The 19,894-nt window shown below is 44.5% G+C and overlaps 1 protein-coding gene across 1 annotated transcript in view; it reads left to right on the top strand.

Annotated features, from left to right (window-relative positions):
* Nucleotides 1-19,894, top strand: part of CHRM1 (cholinergic receptor muscarinic 1) — a 416,640-nt gene that overhangs the window by 45,870 nt on the left and 350,876 nt on the right. The window contains exon 2 of the mRNA XM_063944868.1: nucleotides 14,997-15,087. The gene's annotated coding sequence lies outside the window, so the exon portion shown is untranslated. The remainder of the gene's footprint in view (nucleotides 1-14,996; nucleotides 15,088-19,894) is intronic.

The following is a 19,894-nucleotide window of genomic DNA, read 5'->3' as shown; positions in this document are numbered from 1 at the left end:
TAATGTGTATAAGGGGCTCTACCTGGCATTACATGCATAAAAGGGGCTCTACCTTGTGTAATGTGTATAAAGGGCTCTACCTGGTGTAATGTGTATAAGGGGCTCTACTTGGTGTAATATATATATAAGGCGCTTTACCTGGCTTATTGTGTATAAGGGGCTTTGCTCTACTGTGGTTCAATGCATGTAAGGGGCTCTAACATGGTATAATGTGTGTAATGGGTACTACTGTGTGGTGTCTTGTGACTGACGAACACTACTGTGCGGTGTAATCTGAATTGGTACTATTCCGTGGCCACGCCCCTTCCCCATAAAACCACGACCCTATATTTTGACCCTGTTTTGAGTGGGTGGGCGGGGCGCCAAAGGAAACATTCGCCCTGGGCGCCACAAGGTCTAGCACTGGCCCTGTGAGCGTTTCATCTCAAGAAGGTATTAGTTTTGCTTGACAATGGCAGCTTTACAATTGGAAACAACAATGATAATAAAACAAAACTGGGTAATAACAAACAGTCATAAAGATAAGAAGGCCCTGCTCACAAGCTTACAATCTATACATGTATGTGTGTGTGTGTGTGTGTGTGTGTGTGTGTGTGTGTGTGTGTGTGTGTGTGTATATATATATATATATATATATATATATATATATATATAGGGCTGTCTTAACAGCAGTGTAGGCCCCTGGGCAAAGCAATGCACTGGGGCCCCTACCCATCCTCCAGCGGTAGGGGTGGGGGGTGCTGTCAGTAGCAGTGTTGATGTGCCGCGTGCAGTAATGGGTGTTCTATCTTCTGCTCAGCATGTAGGACCTGGAGCAGTAATTTCTGCTAATTACTCTTTACTGCACAGATGGGGCAGGAGGTAGGACACTAAGCTGTAAAAGGGGGCATTGGGCTGAATGAAGGGACCCTGGTATATGAGTTCCGGGGTGGTAGGAGATGTTTAATACATAGGGGAGGGGTGGACAGTGGAGTGGGCTTAGTATTCATAATTTTCTGGTGGGAGGGCAGCCGGCTTGGCTGCAGATATCTCAAGTTCCTGGAAAAAGATTTCTTAGCTTTTTAAAACTAGAGAGTCCCACCTTTCAGGAGGTACTGGGGACTTGGGGATCAGAGTTCAGGAGCCAGAGCAATCCACCGACGAAAATATAAAACAGCATATTAGGCGTGTGGCGCTGGAGCAGGGACCAGCTGCTGGAAGGCTGATATCCCTGGTTCTGGGCATAGTAGAGACAAGCTGCCAGTGTCCACTGAAAAGAAAGAGTCCCTCAAAAAAACTCTTAAGTCAGACAGAACCCGAGATATATGGTTGGGAAGAGCAATTAACAGGCTTAGGGGGTCATTCTGAGTTGGTCGCTCGCTAGCAACTTTTTACAGCGCTGCGATCAGATAGTCACCACCTATGGGGGAGTGTATTTTCACTTTGCAAGTGTGCGAACGCCTTTGCAGCCGAGCGGTACAAAAACAGTTCGTACAGTTTCTGAGTAGCTCTGGACTTACTCAGCCGCTGCGATCACTCCAGTCTTTTTGGTCCCGGAATTGACGTCAGACTCCCACCCTGCAAACGATTGGACATGCCTGCGTTTTCCCAAACACTCCCAGAAAACGGTCAGTTGACTCCCATAAATGCCCTCTTTCTGTCAATCACCTTGCGATCGACTGTGCGAATGGATTATTCGTTAAATCCATCACCCAGCACGATCCTCTTTGTACCCCTACGACGTGCCTGCGCGTTGTGGTGCATACGCATGCGCAGTTTTGCCGACTTTTAACCTGATCGCAGCGCTGCAAAAAGTTGCTAGCGAGCGATCAACTCGGAATGACCCCCTTAGATGGAGACCACTGCTTTGAAGTCGAATATCTCCGGTACCTCGGGGGCCGATTTTCAAAAATCTGCTACCCCTGGAAAGAGGGGAACCTCAACTATCTGCTTAGGGCCCTTATACACCTGGGGCCCTTGGACAAGTGCCCATTGAGCCCATACGAAAAGACGGTTATATATATATATACTAGTAACCAGCCCGTCAAAATTATGGAACAACACTTAGGCCCTCATTCCGAGTTGTTCGCTCGTTATTTTTCCTCGCATCGGTGCGATTAGTCGCAAACTGCGCATGCGCAACGTTCGCAGTGCACCTGCGCCAAGTAAATGTGCTAAAAAGTTTGGTATTTTACTCACGGCTTAACGGAGAAATTTATTCGTTCTGGTGATCGGAGTGTGATTGACAGGAAGTGGGTGTTTCTGGGCAGAAACTGGCCGTTTTATGGGTGTGTGCGAAAAAACGCAGCCGTTTCTGGGAAAAACGCGGGAGTGTCTGAAGAAACGGGGGAGTGTCTGGGCGAACGCTGGGTGTGTTTGTGACGTCAAACCAGGAACGAAACTGACTGAATTGATCGCAGTGGCAGAGTAAGTCTCGAGCTACTCAGAAACTGCTAAGAAATTCCTATTCGCAATTCTGCTATACTAAGATACACTCCCAGCAGGCGGCGGCTTAGCGTGTGCAATGCTGCTAAAAGCAGCTAGCGAGCGAGCAACTCGGAATGAGGGCCATAGTTCAGAACACAGAGCACGCCAAGCAAGGGATTTTAACACCAAGCCCATTATTTCGTATTCATATACTAAACTTGTTATTAGTAACAGTATGAGTTCCTCTGGGCATGTCCAACCTGGGACTCTAACTCTCAACCTCTTAAACCCCCGTCAGACACCTACATATGAGGCTATTTGCTCCTACATCCGAAGTCTAGTTATTCTGACAATATGAAGCTAGTTGTAAATGTCTAACCTGTGACAATACATGCAGCACCCAGCTCCTGTCACTGTGTAGGAGCCGGCAATGCACTCACATCAGACGCCAGGGGCTGCCTGCATCTCCAGGACCCCCGGAGTGATTAAACGGAGGTTCGGGCCGCAAGGCCACAACCCACGCCATGCTCCTACCCACAAGGCCATGTCTCTTTTGTGGGCAAGCTGCGCGCTCTGTGCATCACCCGCACTGGGTGTCACCACCATTAGTGACGCCTCTGGGTATTATATGCTGAGCAGTGAGCAGTGGAATATAACTGCAGGTGCACATGTGTTCTGTACTAAGGCCATACAAGCCGACATCCTGGCTGCTCTCTCCGGGAGAGAGCAGCCAGGTCGGCTCAGGAGGGGGGCGGGGCAGGGTTATGACACTCATAGGGGCGGGGCGGGGGCGGGACAGGGGCGGCGGAGGCGGAACAGGCACGGGGTTATCACGGCATACTGTTTAAGCCACGCCCCCTGCTATGTAATGCCGCGATTACCGGCATTATACAGCAGGGGGCGTTGCTATGATGACGCGATTCAGCAAGAATCGCGTCATCGACTGCCCGGGCCGCCCACTTTACTCACTAAGTGGGCGGCCGGGCAGGGGGGCCCCTAAAAAATCGGAAGACTTGCCTGCTCTTCCGGGGGGCCGGGAGGGTCACCCGATTTTCGGGTGCCTCCCGCCCAATCCTGGAGTGTAGGCAAGTATGACTAAGGCGAGTCAGTCAACTGAGCCTGCCTGCCTGACCCCTAACACATATGAAGAACATCTGACATTGACGATGGGGCTTTTTGTTTACTCAGGGAGTTTTGTTTACCCCTTATGTGCACCACTGTAACAAGCAGTATTACTACAGCATGTGTAGTTATCTGCTTAAAAGAAAAGGTAAGCACCATTGTGCTGTTACCAAAGAGCATTTGCAGTGCTGATTTGCGCCTTTGCACTGCAGGTTTGTTATTTTTTACTTTCATAAATTAGCCTTAATGACAGCAAATGACTGGTTGTCATGGTCTCAGTGCAGATTTGCAATATGAGTAAATAGCGCACTTCTGTTTAAAAAATATTTCCCTCAACTTTAGAAACTTAACGGTACTTTCACCGCCTCCTTAATGTGGCACACAGTATTTATTTGCCTGCTTATTATCCAGGGTGGAGCCCATTTAGGCCCTCATTCCGAGTTGTTCGCTCGCAAGGCGATTTTAGCAGTATTGCACACGCTAAGCCGCCGCCTACTGGGAGTGAATCTTAGCTTCTTAAAATTGCGAACGAAAGATTCGCAATATTGCGATTACACATCTCGTAGCAGTTTCAGAGTAGCTTCAGACTTACTCGGCATCTGCGATCAGTTCAGTGCTTGTCGTTCCTGGTTTGACGTCACAAACACACCCAGCGTTCGCCCAGACACTCCTCCGTTTCTCCAGCCACTCCCGCGTTTTTTCCGGAAACGGTAGCGTTTTTTCCCACACGCCCATAAAACGGCCTGTTTCCGCCCAGTAACACCCATTTCCTGTCAATCACACTACGATCGCCTGAGCGAAGAAAAAGCCGTGAGTAAAAATCCAAACTTCATAGCAAATTTACTTGGCGCAGTCGCAGTGCGGACATTGCGCATGCGCACTAAGCGGAAAAACGCTGCGATGCGAAGAAATTTTCCGAGCGAACGACTCGGAATGACCTCCCTAGTACATTTTTTTACACCAGGTGGTCAGATCCCTGGAGGAGCTTTAAAATGTCTTTAAAAATGACCCATAAACAGTTTTCCTGAATCTCTCTCCATCAGTGAAAAAACTCCACTAGACTCCCAAAAGCATCATGAGTTTTGACATAAGCCAGTAAAGCCTACATAATGTCAACATTATAAAAATGTCTCATTCTATTCACAACACATACAGCATACAATAAATTTATTAAAGTTTACATTGCAGTACACCAGTAGACTATTGCACTTGTCATCTAGAACGTGTGATTAATGTAATTGGTGTTCTGCCACATATCTTGCATCATGTTTAATTCTTCCTCTGCCTGACAGGGGCAAAAGGATACTGGAACTGGCTACTGTTACAACTTTTTCTATATATACACACATATATATTCTGTCTTGCATATATTATATACTAATGGACAAAACAGCACTCCTAGACACAAAGGTATGATAATGGTGGTGCCAGGTTCATTTAGAAATGCAAGAACACTCACATTAGAAAAACAAAACAAACAAAAAAAACCTACATAAAGCCAGCACTCACGTTTAGCAGTTTTATTGCAATGCAGAATCACATATAGGGGGTCATTCCGAGTTGTTCGCTCGTTATTTTTTTCTCGCAACGGAGCGATTAGTCGCTAATGCGCATGCGCAATGTCCGCAGTGCGACTGCGCCAAGTAAATTTGCTATGCAGTTAGGTTTTTTACTCACGGCATTACGAGGTTTTTTCTTCGTTCTGGTGATCGTAGTGTGATTGACAGGAAGTGGGTGTTTCTGGGCGGAAACTGGCCGTTTTATGGGTGTGTGCGAAAAAACGCTACCGTTTCTGGGAAAAACGCGGGAGTGGCTGGAGAAACGGAGGAGTGTCTGGGCGAACGCTGGGTGTGTTTGTGACGTCAAACCAGGAACGACAAGCACTGAACTGATCGCAGATGCCGAGTAAGTCTGGAGCTACTCAGAAACTGCTAAGAAGTGTCTATTCGCAATTCTGCTAATCTTTCGTTCGCAATTTTAAAATGCTAAGATTCACTCCCAGTAGGCGGCGGCTTAGCATGTGCAAAGCTGCTAAAAGCAGCTTGCGAGCGAACAACTCGGAATGACCCCCCTAGGATCTAATTCTGAGTTGATCGCAGCAGCAATTTTGTTAGCAGTTGGGCAAAACCATGTGCACTGCATGGGAGGCAGATATAACGTGCAGAGAGAGTTAGATTTGGGTGGGTTATTTTGTTTCTGTGCAGGGTAAATACTGGCTGCTTTATTCTTACACTGCAATTTAGATTTCAGATTGAACACACCCCACCCAAATCTAACTCTCTCTGCACATGTTACATCTGCCCCACCTGCAGTGCACATGGTTTTGCCCAACTGCTAACAAAGTTCCTGCTGCGATCAACTCAGAATTACCCCCATAATTCATAGAAAAAAGGTCAGTTGAAGCAGTCTACCCCACAGAATATATATATTCTTCTATATTTACATCTTAGAAATGAGAACGTCTGTCTGTTTGTTTGTTTGTTTGTTTGTTTGTTTGTTTGTTTGGTTGTTTGTTTGTCCGGATGCCATAAACTGAACCATTGAATCAATTGCGATGCGTTTTTCACCATTGTGTAGGTAATTTTAGCAGGCTGGTTTTAGGCTAAGTATTATCACGGTCAGTCGTCTGGGCTCTGGGTGGGGCTTCGCGGGGAGGGGTCCCGTGCACTGCTCTCAGCAAGTCAGCAGCAACAGGCATACACGCCTCAATAGTGACCGATCAGAACATCACTGCACATGTACTGTGTACCGTGATAGACTTATTCGTAGGTAAGCGTCGTTAATTAGCACTTATTTGGAATAACATGTATAAATTTAGGTCAAAGTGCTATAAAAAAAAAATTCTAACCAGTTTGTTTTTGCTGAGATTTCACAATGCCTAGGAGAAAATCTTCACTTGATTCAGTAGGTCGACATGACAAAATGTTGACATGAGTTTTTCACGATTTTTTTTAATTTTTGAACTTTTTCATACTTTACGATCCATGTGGACTACAATTGGGAACGATAACCTTGCCCGAAGCATGGCGAGCAATGCGAGGGGACACGATGCACTAATTGGGGTTCCTGGTCACTCTACGAAGAAAACGACACTCCGTGGTGGGAATCGAACTCATGACCTCAGTGCTGTTTGGCAGTAATGCTAACCATTACACCATCAGGACTGCCCAGATTTACTGCATTATGCTAATGTGAGTATCTGTTCAACTAATACAGGGGACCATGCTAGATGCAGAGATCAGTCAGAGTCAGACTTCCCTTTCCTGTGTGCACAAATCGCACAGGGTTTTTGATACGCGCCCACGACATTCCCTCAAGTAAGGGTGATTACATGCAATTACTTTGCCACCACCCAGCTCCTGCGCCTAAATGCCCAATTTCACGTTAAAACAGATCCGTTCAAGGGGTGTAGTATGGTATGCCGGCGGCCGGGCTCCCGGCGACCAGCATACTGGCGCCGGAAGCCCGACCGCCGGCATACCGACAGCGTGGCGAGCGCAAATGAGCCCCTTGCGGGCACCGTGCTATTTATTCTCCCTCCAGGGGGGTCGTGGACCCCCACGAGGGAGATAAACTGCTGGTATGCCGACTGTCGGGATCCCGGCACCGGTATACTGTGCGCCGGGATCCCGACAGTCGGCAACCTGAAGACCACCCCCGTCCAAGTTCCGTCTGACTCATAAAAGGCCGGAAATATGCACAGGTGCGTGAATTCACATCTGCAGAACTGGACAAGGGAAGTTGCCCATAATAATCAGTCAGCTTCTACATATCATTTTAATAAATGTACTCGATTAATGCTAGCTAGAAGCTGATTAGTTTCTATTGGAAACTACTCCAAATGGCCACATTTCCACTCTTTAGAAGGTTTTATTCATTTATCCCACAGTGACAAAAAAACATGCTTTTTGATAGGCTAATTTCTTTATGTTTACTATACGAGTGGTTCCCAAACTTTTTTGAACAGCGGCTTCCTAGAGTATCAGCATGTTTTTCACAGCACCCCTATTCCAAGATTTTCTTATTGAGAAATTCAGGGGGAAAAAGTAAATCCAGAAAATTGTGCTTACCTGTCATCCTGAGGTTTAGTTATGTGGTGGTGAGGGACAGGGTTCTACTTGTCTACATACTTTATGGTTCGCAGTATTTCCTATCACACTGACTATAGCTATTTGATTTGATCCTGGACCACCAACACCTGCCACCCCTACAACTGCCCAGTTTGGAAATCTCTGCCATACTATTTTTTTATTTATAAATAGAGGCAGTTCTATTGGTCGTCTGCCTTCAAGCAAAATGCCTTAATTTCAGTGACGTTTCTAAAACGGAACCAGTCAGACCCATGTAATGCTGGTCTAGAATGAAAAAAAATACTATATAAAAAACATAACTCATAAATGTTAGTGAAACTCTTACACAGTAAACTTGTGGTTTTATGGATGTAGACTTGGAAGTAGATTTACAGAAATTGTTACTTTCCTTCTTCGAAGTTTTAGAAGCGCCGCCCCTCGGAGTAGAATGCGGAGGAAGATCTCTATTTCTGAGAAGCAATGTGTAAAATCAGTGTTGAATTATTGTATAGTATATCAAATCTGTAACACTTAGGGAAAAAATATGAATTGTATTCAATTATTTTAAAGGACAGCTAGTATACTGAACACTTAACAAGTAAAATATGAATTATTTTCCCAAGATTCTAGACAGAACGTTCATTTATCCCATGTACTTGTATATAGTTCCTGTCACCTCTCTTGTACAGGCGTGTTAACCATGTCAGCAGTACGAGCATGAGGAAGTCCAGGGTTGATTTAACCCTTCTATCCATTAAAACTTTGTACTGTAGATTATGCATAGAGTTAGAGAAACTGGGGCTGGAAAATATACTTAGAGTATTGTATTCTCTTGTGAAAGATGTTCAGTTAAACTTCCTAATGGGTATATCCAACCCGTCTGACACCTTTATCCCTTTAATGGAAGAACCACATAGTCCCCGTGTCTGTGTAACTAAAGAAGTTTCTCTGGTGTCAGAAGACGGAACAGTAATCAGGTTGATGTACCTGGCCAAAAGTGAGGACCCAGGATTGGATGAGGGCATCATGTGACCTGTCTACTCTGGGATAACCTCCTCAGCTTGATACGTCATGTGCTGTCAGCTCATCAACAACTTTCAGCTATAAATCCATATGTTAAGGGAAGGTTTTATACACATTTATTAAATGCACACAGCTCAGCGCAATATATGAGTACAGGTGATTGGACAGACAGAAGATTGGTAGCTCAAAGGGGGCGATAAAATTGTTTCTGTGCCTACACTCATGCCCAATCGCCCATCTTTTTATATGGCGTTATATTCAATTGATGGTGCCTCCAGGTACGTGTAGCCAGGTGCACATTACTTTTTGCGCTGGTTGGGCCCAAATATACCATCTTAGTTGCTAAACCCACCTAAACTACAGGGCGTGACAGGGAAAATGTGCAAAATGCTGGACCTCAGCGAGCAGAAATAAATTAGCAGCTGCAGTATTTGCATCTGAACAGAGCAGCAATTAAAATGTTCCGTTGAGTGCAGGGCGAACCAAAAATTTTTTTTGTTTCCCCAAAGTGTGTTTCACTGTAATATTCAAGTAATTTGGAGGCCCATCTATCTCTGAGTGATAAAGCTCATTGAGTATGGTAAATGGTGCTCCAGCCAATCAGCTCACAACTGTAATGTTTCAAATACATGATAGGAGCTGATTGGCTGGAGCATCATTTATCATAAGCAATGAGTTTTATCATTTGTTGATAAATGAGCCCCTAAAGATGACAGCTTTCTTTATCTCTGAATCGCTCTCCCCACACTGTTGTATGGAGAAGCATTCTTTACTCTAATTAGAGGCACTACTGGAGAAAACGTAAATTTCTCTACAATAAACCCCTTTATGAAAAGGAAGAAGAGCTGAAGAGCCCTGTTATCAGGGAAACAGGAATTTTCACTTCTTCATGAATAGAGCCCTATGTACTGTATGTCAATAACATAGGAAATTATTTAGCAATAGAATACTTCCAATAGCTGGTGTCTAGTATAACATGCATTAAAGTACTAATTAATGTTGTCCATCAGCAAATAAATACAGTACAATAAATACAGTGCAGTTCATTTTACAGTAAAATGCATTCGTTAAGTGGGAATATTGAATAGATAACCCCACCCTCTTGCTTCCTCATAACTCAGTAATGAGAGGTCCTCCCTTCTGGGCTGTTGGGGTTCATGAGTCCCATAACAGAGGCCCCAATGCTTACTGCAAGGCAAGACCTAGACCAGCCTCCAACTCTCATCATTGCAGAGGTTCAGGCTGCTGATGTTCAGGGGTCTGGTGTAATAATAGTATGTGTATTATTAAGTCAAGTAATGGAGAGATCAGGAGGCAGAGTTAATATAGAGCTCAGCTTGTGACATATTTGTGCATTATACCCTCTTTTGTGGTACAAGAAAGGACGATCCGGACCCTGGAACTTTGTGTGTTTCCCCTCTGTGCACCCATAGTTGTATGTTTCATGACATACTATAACTTGCCTCTTAATGATAGACTCAAGAGTGGGCAATTCAATTGAATGCCACTAGATGGCGCTGATTGGAGTAATTCAATTGCTTTAGGAGTTTAGGCGTCCAAGGGGAGAACAATTGAATTTCTCCAATTGGCACCCACAAAACAATTGAATTCCCCACAAAGATATAACCGATTGTGTCCTCCCTCTCCTGGATGTGATGTGCTAGTGGCCTGCATTTTATATGACACCCAACCCCCTGGCAGTAAGTTACTGGGGCAAACTGTCAGTGAATCCAGCAGGTTGCCTATTCTCAGCTGACAGTCTACCTCTCAGAAGGTGGCAGGTTGACAATGCTTGTAGGATTAGTGCCCAGATATTTGTGTCACATAAAGACCCAAGTGATGTCACCTCACCGCCTGGAGCTTTACATATCATGCAGCTGTTAGTAAGTGTCAGGCAATTGTGGCACAAAGCTCACAAAGGCCCTCATTCGGAGTTGGTCGCTCGCTGCCGTTTTTCGCAGCGCAGAGATCAGGTTACTACTGCGCATGCGTATGCACCACAATGCGCACGCGCGTCGTATGGGTACAAACAGCATCGTTGCTGTGCAATGCTTCTAGCGACAAATCCATTCGCACAACCGATCGCAAGGAGATTGACAGGAAGAGGGCGTTTATGGGTGTCAACTGACCATTTTCTGGGAGTGGTAGGGAAAACGCAGTCGTGCCCAGGCATTTGCAGGGCGGATGTCTGACGACAATTCCGGGACCGGACAGACTGAAATGATTGCAAGGGCTGAGTAAGTTCAGACCTACTCTGAAACGGCAAAAAACATTTTCGTACCGCTCGGCTGCACATGCGATCGCACACTTGCAAAGCGAAAATACAGTCCCCCGTGGGCGGCGACTATGCGTTTGCACGGCTGCAAAAAGTAGCTAGCGAGCGATCAACTCGGAATGAGGGCCAGCTGATGAACATGAAAATGCCACTACTGCTGAGGGACCAATGAATGCTAGTTTTATTATATTACTGCAATGTTCCAACTATCTTATGTTTTGCAGACTGCTTTATGTTTTAAACTTCAGTTTAGATATCTTTGACTCTATTCAGTCCCCTTTAACACCACATATATGTCTCTTTGTGCTCTCTTTCCCTCAACTGTGATCTCTCACATTCTTATCATACTGTGCATGTTTCCTTACACACTTATAATATCACCAGGCCTGTACTGCACTTTGTCTAGTAGCCTATAGGTCGCAATATAAATTACTCTGTATTTCTCTGATTTGTAAAAGATCTGTACACACGTTCTTATTCATATTTTACATGTTGCCTTTTTTTTTTACTTGACTATAATTGTAGTTAGCAAATCACGGAACTATAAACAGACCAAAGAAGGATATTCCTGGACAAGCCCTGTATTGTAAAATGCAGCCTTGGTCTAAAATATGACAGTGTCTAGTAATTTCAAAGTCAACTACATATATATATACGTAAGATGCAGTTAAGATGCCGGCTGTCTGGATCCCAGCTTTCAAGAGACCGACGCCGGAATCCCAACAGCTGGTATTTTACTGACAGACCATAGCCTGACACCCGCCTAGTACTCCCACTAGGTTGGTGGGTCCACGCCACCAACTGAGCGAAAACAGAATCTGTGGCGAGCGAAATGTGCCACCGTAACTGAAGCACGCTGAGCATAGCAAGCCCACGAGGGGACTCGCTTCCGGGGAATACCGGCATATATATATATATATATATATATACAAACAGAAAGTTCAGCACTCACCATAGCAAGCTCACTTATTAACATCAATAAATAAATGATGGGGGTTTAGTTAGTGAATTGGCCAATGCACGGAAGCCTGCATACCGCTCGCCAAGGTACCCCACCTTCATGCAGGTCCTACACTATCACAAAGTCTCAAAAATTAAAACCTGGCAACTGTATCACACATAATATACTGCACACATGCCCACTAGGTTTAATGTGTATCTGCCATGCATCTTATGGCTTTTAAAGGTACACTAGTCACCTGACACTGGCTGATAAATTACTAAGGAGCAGCTGACACAGGTTTAGAACAAGTGAGATTACACAGGGGTGCATGAAAAGGCCTGTGACCACGGTTAATAAGAGTTAACCAAAGATTAACCCCCATCATTTATTTATTGATGTTGTGAGGATAAGTGAGCTTGCTATGGTGAGTGCTGAACTTTCTGTTTGTATATATTTGGGTATGTGGCCATGGGCTGCATGCACCCCACCCTATGAGTGGTGAGTGCGAATATTGCACCCCGCTTCTGGGGTGGCGAGTGCTGTGGTTTTCTAGATTTGTTTGTATATTACGGGGTTAATCTTTGGTTAACTCTTATTACCCATGGTCACAGGCCTTTTCATGCACCCCTGTGTAATCTCACTTGTTCTAAACCTGTGTCAGCTGCTCCTTAGTAATTTATCAGCCAGTGTCAGGTGACTAGTGTACCTTTAAAAGCCATAAGATGCATGGCAGATACACATTAAACCTAGTGGGCATGTGTGCAGTATATTATGTGTGATACAGTTGCCAGGTTTTAATTTTTGAGACTTTGTGATAGTGTAGGACCTGCATGAAGGTGGGGTACCTTGGCGAGCGGTATGCAGGCTTCCGTGCATTGACCAATTCACTAACTAAACCCCCATCATTTATTTATTGATGTTGTGAGGATAAGTGAGCTTGCTATGGTGAGTGCTGAACTTTCTGTTTGTATATATTTGGGTTGGTGGCCATGGGCTGCATGCACCCCGCCCTATGAGTGGTGAGTGCGAATATTGCACCCCGCTTCTAGGGTGGCGAGTGCTGTGGTTTTCTAGATTTGTTTGTATATATATATATATATATACACAGTAGTGGCCATAATTGTGGAAACCTTTGAAAAAAAATTTGTTTTTAGGGTTTAATTGCAGGGCGTGGCCGGCACAGGTTGGCCAGCGTAGGGTGCATTGCAGCCCTGTTATGGCCTTGGGGAGGGGCGGGACAGAGTGTGGGGGACAAAGCGATGTGCAGGCCAAGTTGACCCAGCATTAGTTTATATATAATTGTACATTTATAACGTACTTCGGCTGGCCACTTAATTTACATGGCCAACGTTCTTTTTGAATCTCTACATCACTTATTATGCAGTTAAGGTATAAATGTGCCATAAGGCAAACGTGAGTGTGGAGGGGGAGGGGGTTCTCCAGTTGCCTGAAAACCCCCCTTCCCAACAGCCTGGCCAGCAGGCACTACAAGCAATGATGCACTGTGTGTGTGTTTGATGGGAGGGGAATTGAGTGACGGAGGAATGCTTTTTTTTTTTTTGGGGGGGGGGGGGTCTGTGAGTTAGGGACAGCTATGTGGGGGGGCTCTGAGTGAGGGTGGTTTAAGGGGAACTGAGTGAGTAGGGAGAACTGCGTGTGTAGACCAGTGGTTCCCAAACTTTTTTGAATCACGGCGCCCTAAAGTATCAGAATTGTTTTCACGGCACCTCTAGGCATAAAAGTTTCTTATTGAAAAATTTAGAAAGAAATATTAAATGAAGTAAATTTTGTTTATATGTCATCTTTATGCTGGCCATACACTTGTGCGATTGCATGCGATGCGATATCAGGCCCGATTTCCCTTGAAGATCACCTTGCGATAAATTGCATCGAAAGTGCTTTTTTTATGCATGCGATGCGCATACAATCATGCGATTTATCGCATGCCACTTGCGACCAGAAATCAGGTGATCGAATGCGAGCGGAGGGGAGTGTCCAGGAAGTGGGCTAAATACCTCACAGATCACACATCGCAGTGCGATAAATCGAATGTGGTAAAAACAACATGTGATCGCACGTGCGATCTGATAAATATTAAGTTCAGCACATAAGATCTTGAGACGCGAGATTCAACCGGCGTGCCCTCGCATCGTGGTGCATGGTACATAAGATGTGCATACAATCCTGTGATTTATCGCACACATGCGGTCGAAATCGTAGGATTGTACCAGACATCTCACAAGTGTATGGGCACCATTAGGTTCAGTTATATGGTGATGGACAAGATTTGCTTCTGTTTGCCCACATATTTTATGATTGGCAGCCACCAGGACTGGTTTTGCCTATTATATTGACCATGAATAATTTGATTTGATCCTGGACCACCAATCCAAGACACCCTGCAAGTGTCCTTAGGTGTATGGGGTCGGTGTGAGAAGGAAAGAGCTATATTAGGGAGGTCTGTATGAGGGAGGGATCTGAGTTGCATACCTCCCAACTGTCCCGATTTTGGTGGAACAGTCCCGTTTTTCACGGTCTGTCCAGCTGTCCCACCCGCGGGTCGCAGAGTCCCGCGGGTGGGGGGGCAGTTGGGAGATCCCCCCCCCGTCACTCGCTGCTCTGAGGAGAGCAGCGGTGAATAGACGCTGTGCGCATGTGCACAGCGTCTATTCACGGCAAAGAGGGACAGGGGGCATGACCAGCAGCTCTCACAGCGCTGTGCATGCCCCCATAATGACGAAAACGGGGCGTGGCTGGCGATCGCGGCACTTGCCGTGAGGCCACGCCCCCTTTTCGATAGGTCACGCCCCTAAAAATCGGGCACGCGCCGAAGGCGCGCGTTGGTGTCCCTCCTTCACCGTTATCAATGTTGGGAGGTATGGAGTTAGGGGTGAGTGCTGTATGTCTGTATTTATATATGCATTAATATGGGGCCCTGAGTGGGCATATTGATTAGGGCCCTGTGTTTCTTTATCCAGATCTGTCCACTTTACACAACGGCCTGTAACAACAGCACCAGAGGGCATCACACGTTTACCATATGGCATCTCTTTCCAGTGGGTACCCGGTAAATAGGCCCAATAGACACATATTCCATTTTAGTGAATTTGTGTATAGATAGATATACACCATATTTATTTTCTCTTTTTTTTTCCAGGGGGTTGAGGGGGGAACTCTGAACTCTAAATTGCCTCCAGGCGACTGGGATGAATTTACGCCACTGTCTAGGAGGGTGCTATCACATAAAGGTGAGTGCCCATTTTTTCTTAAATTGTACTTCATGGCAGGACTGACAGGTCACATTCTTTCAATACTTTGTTTCTATACTGCTGAAAAACATAACTAGAAATATTTATAGTTTACAGTAATGGCTTCTGTACTCTTGTTAAACATGTCTCCTTGTTATTTACATTGACAATAAATTGGTATTTCTACTTGACATCTTGTAAAGTTTTGAAACCGATCAATGACATAGGTAAGCTGTCTGAAGTCCTTCACCATTGAGAACCAGGGTTAATGATCTAAAACTAGTGGGACAGTTAGTAAAGTGTGGCTTTGCAAAACCAAAAGTTTTTAGTTTTTTTGTTCTGTGCAGTTTGTATACTGTGAAAAAATACACATTAAATACATACTTACTCTAGAGCTCCCAGAAGATTGGGGAACCCTCCTGTATAATGCTCACTTCCTAGTGATGCGTGAGGCACATCTCTGCAAATCGAATCACCAAAGCCCCACCCCCTCTGCACAATGCCGCGATCTGAAGCATTGCATCACCTGGGGTGGGGGAAAAAGACATGCTTCCCCTTGCAGTGGCCACCTCCAGTGAATATGCGGGAAGTCTTTTGGAGGCAGAGGAATAAAAGTATTATTAAATCACATTATTTAACTGCGCCTGATCTGAAAATGTCATTAATTTACAGATGATAATAATACATATACATCAAGCTGCCATTTGCTAAATCCTAGATGAAAACAACAGGTCAGGTTTTTAGATGTGGTTCTGATAGGCGAGATGGGTGTGGATCATAGAATCAACAACACTTAGGTCGATATTGTCTAGGTCAACAGTAAGTAGGTCGGTATGGCTTCTAAGTCGACATGGTCTCACGGTCGACATGTACACGGTCGACATGAGAGAAGGTCGACATGAGTTGTTTTTTTTTTTAATTGGGTGTCGTTTTCAACGTAGAGTGACCGGGAACCCCAATTAGTGCACCGCGTCCCCTCCGCTACCGCTAGGCTTGGCACAGGTTACCATTCCCAGTTGTAGTCCACGTGGATTGTAGAGCATTAAAAAGTAAAAAAAAAAATGAAAATTTTTTGAAAAACTCATGTCAACCTTCTGTCATGTCGACTTTGTACATGTCGACCTAGAAACCATGTCGACCTTACTGCCGACCAATAATGGTCGACCTAAGTATGGTCGACCTAGAGACCGGATACCAGGTGAGATAGCTCAGTATAGCTGTCAGAACGGGAAGAAAAGAAGCATGGCGTTGTGTTTTAAAAAACGCCTCTCTCTAGAATGCAGAAAAGCCACTGACAGGTTGAGTGTGATGAATTGATGGTACCTGAGCATTTGTTAGATTTGTTGGCTATATAATATATGTAATATTATGTAACTTATATACATAGTTACTGCTTTATTGTTCTTGGTCACGTAACGTAATATTAATACGAGTGATATGTGCGCTGTTCCTCTTTTCTCATCTTTAATGTGTGTCTGAGCACTGCTATGTGAGATCCAAGCAGAGATTACTTACTCTGACTACTTAATTAATTGCAGGAACCTCTCCCTGGGTGATATAGTTAATGATTCTATGTTTGCTGTATAAGTGCTATTTTGTTATGTCTGCATATATTTGCCTGCATTTGACATATGGATATTAGGTATGTTGATAGAGTTAACAGAGGAGGAAAGCAGGTCACGAAATTGTATGCGATACATTTATATATCAAACAAGTGCAACATGTATAACAGTTGCCTGTTGCCAATCTCTCTAAGGAGCCCTCGGTAGCTAAGGTCATCTTCAGCCTATAGGCTACAGTTTTCAAAGGTTTGCGGGAGAGAGATCCATAGGATCCCTATGAGAAAATAGACACTTGCATATGCGCAATCTGATGACCATGCTTGCATAGTAGCATGTAGAGTGATCGGGTTAGCAATCACTTTACTTCTAACAAATCAAAAGGATAAGCTCCTACCCGAGACCCTACCCTCGGATGGGAATTTTGTTAAATGCTGGCAATCCTAGGTAAGAATAAATTCTCTAAGCCGGGATGTAGTTCCTGAGTTAAACCCAGGGCCGGTTCTAGACCTTGTGGCTCCCAGTGCAAACTTTTATTTGCCCCCCCCCATTCAAAACAGGGATAGTGCATGCCAAATAGGGGCGTAACTTAATGGGGAAGGGGCGTGGCCACGGAATAGTACCAAATAAAAAATGTAGTTCTATGTTACAACATTCTAGGGGATATATTTACTAAAGTGCATATTTTTAGAAGTAGAGATGTTGCCCATAGCAACCAGATTCTACTTATCTAGCAACTTCTACAAGAAATTAGGGAACATCACCACTTCTAAAAACCTTCCCCTAGGGCTGGCCTGGTGACCATTGGGTCAGGGAGCTGAGGGAGAACACACAGAGCGGGCTGCAGTGCTATAGTAAATAGTATCCCCAGCACTGCCGGTCAGAGCATGCTGCTGTTTGTCCGCACAACTTTGCATCATGCTCCACCACAACTTTGGGAGCTGGTGTGCCGCTGCCGTCCGCGATGCTGCCTCAGCCTGTGTGCTGCCTCACGCCATCTCCATGATGCTGTGCTGCCACCCGCGTGCTTAGTGCGCACTTCCTGCCTCCATGCGGCCGCTCCGAGTCCCACAATGCCGTGCGCGATGACTTCATTGCGCACCGCACAGCATTGTGTGTACAGCTGTGCGCATGGCATCATGGGAAAGTGGGAGGGTGGGAGGGAGGCTCAGCTTCATTAACATGGCGCTTCGGCTCCAGGTGCCGTGTAAACAGTGTGGACTGTGCGGCAGCGCCCTCATAGCTGCGGCACCCCGGGCAAAAGTCCTGCTTGCCCGGGGCAAGAGCTTCTACTGGTCAAACCCCTGGAGCTATTCAGTTGCTCATTCTGTAATCCTGCATCTAAAAGACAGGGCAGTAGAGAGCCTGGCTGGCCAAGGTACTTTTCAGGGGACGTGGCGTAATCACAGGAGGTGTGGCCATGCACCCATACAAAAATATACTGAAAAATAAAATAGTATTGTAAGCGCCTCCCCAGCCACACTGAGCCCACTAATCCCCTCCATGGGACCCGGGCCCGGGTAATTTGTAGCCTTCAGCTCCCAAACACCCCCCACCCCCTTCCTCCTCGCTCGCCGCCACTACTAACAGTTGCCAATGCTAAAATCTACAGTCTTTGTGCATTTTGATTTTGGGGGGTGAATTTTGTCTTTAGTTGTACTCAGTTATGATTTGGGGTGAGGAGGTGAAATGGTCAATGATAGCACCATATTACATCGGCAAAAATAGAATGTTTCATGACTGGCCAAGTAATTCCTATTTATATTTCCCACCACATTCATACACTCTTCGTAATCTCCACATACTTTGTAAACTGTTTCTTTTATTTAAGACATTTCCTGGACAGTTCTGTACCAGCTCTTTCTATAAAACTTTGTCATGGTTTCTGCTCACTCTCAATAAATCCCTTTCTGTTGGATTCCATATCATATCCCTACACTCATCCCATATTTAGCAGTACAATATCCACTTATCTTCCAAGTCTGCTAGTTTCTGTGTAAACTATAAACTCAGTGAACTAAACTGGCTGCAATACAAGCACAAGAGCCAGTGTAGAGCGTATTAAGTTACATCAACCAAAAGGTTGCAGTGAATTCAACCTTTGTTGTTGATCCAGAAGAAACAATGTAAATGAAGGAATTTTTATTGTTTCTTCAATTAAGGAAAAGGTTTCAAATTTTAAAATGTTTCCTGGATGAACCTTCTACTTCTGTTTTCATTTTTGTAACACTACATCCTGATTTCCTATTATGTTACTCAACACAAGACTTTTCTGTTTACTCAAGCATTTCCATAATGTCCTTTTTAGTATCTTCATGCTTCTGTATTTTATGAAAATGTACTTCATTATTTTCTGTACTATATTATGCTATGTATCTGTTAAGAGCCTTGAGTCCTATTGGAGAAAGAGCGCTATATAAATAAAATTATTATTATTATTATTATTATTATTATTATTATTATAACACAATCTGTGGTGTTGGCTACCAGAAGCTCCCTTGATATTAAATTCCATGTTATTCAGCAAAACACATTTCAGTTGTTCATGTAAAATCTCCTTTCCTCTGTCCTTAAGATGTGACCCTATGTCATCGGCACAGCTAATTTGATGACAAAGACCCGGAAAGTTGTGTTTATTGGATATATTTATATAACGTTATCTTATCCCTTTGTTGTCACATTTTTTTTCCTGTATAAATAAACTTAGACTTTTCCTCATTCCTAAAAAAAAAAAAAATAATCACACATTCCATTTATTAATTTAGTTTTACGACTCTGAACTCCTTCCAATACTGTGAAGAGTTGTTGTTTTTTGGTTTATTTTAAAAGCAAAACTGTACGGTATTTACAACGTGAGTCATAGCATGCTCCTGGAAGTACACCTGAAAGTTTATTATTAGAGTGCTGCCCGGCGAATTTTGGTACAGCAAGTGCTTGTTTTGTCATCGCCCATTATCTTCTGCTATAGTTCTCACACGTTCAAACGTACTATTAGAGGTAAGCTTGAAGTGCCCATCATATTTGTGCATACACAATATTTAGATTTGCCAGAACAAATAAGGCACTGTTGTAATCAATTCTTCAGCAGAACAGTACATTTCTACGTGTAAGCATTCTGGGAATTTTATGCATTGCTTCCAAGAAATGCGTTAGTTCCAGATACTTGGGGACATGGTGTGTGTGTGTGGGTGGGGAGGGGGGGGGGGGTTGCGTGCCCATTCCGTGTAGGGTGCACTTTGCAGAAGCT

The sequence above is a fragment of the Pseudophryne corroboree genome, chromosome 11 (assembly GCF_028390025.1).
Source record: "Pseudophryne corroboree isolate aPseCor3 chromosome 11, aPseCor3.hap2, whole genome shotgun sequence".
NCBI classification, from domain to species: domain Eukaryota; kingdom Metazoa; phylum Chordata; class Amphibia; order Anura; family Myobatrachidae; genus Pseudophryne; species Pseudophryne corroboree.
This window is presented reverse-complemented; position numbering and strand designations above follow the sequence as displayed.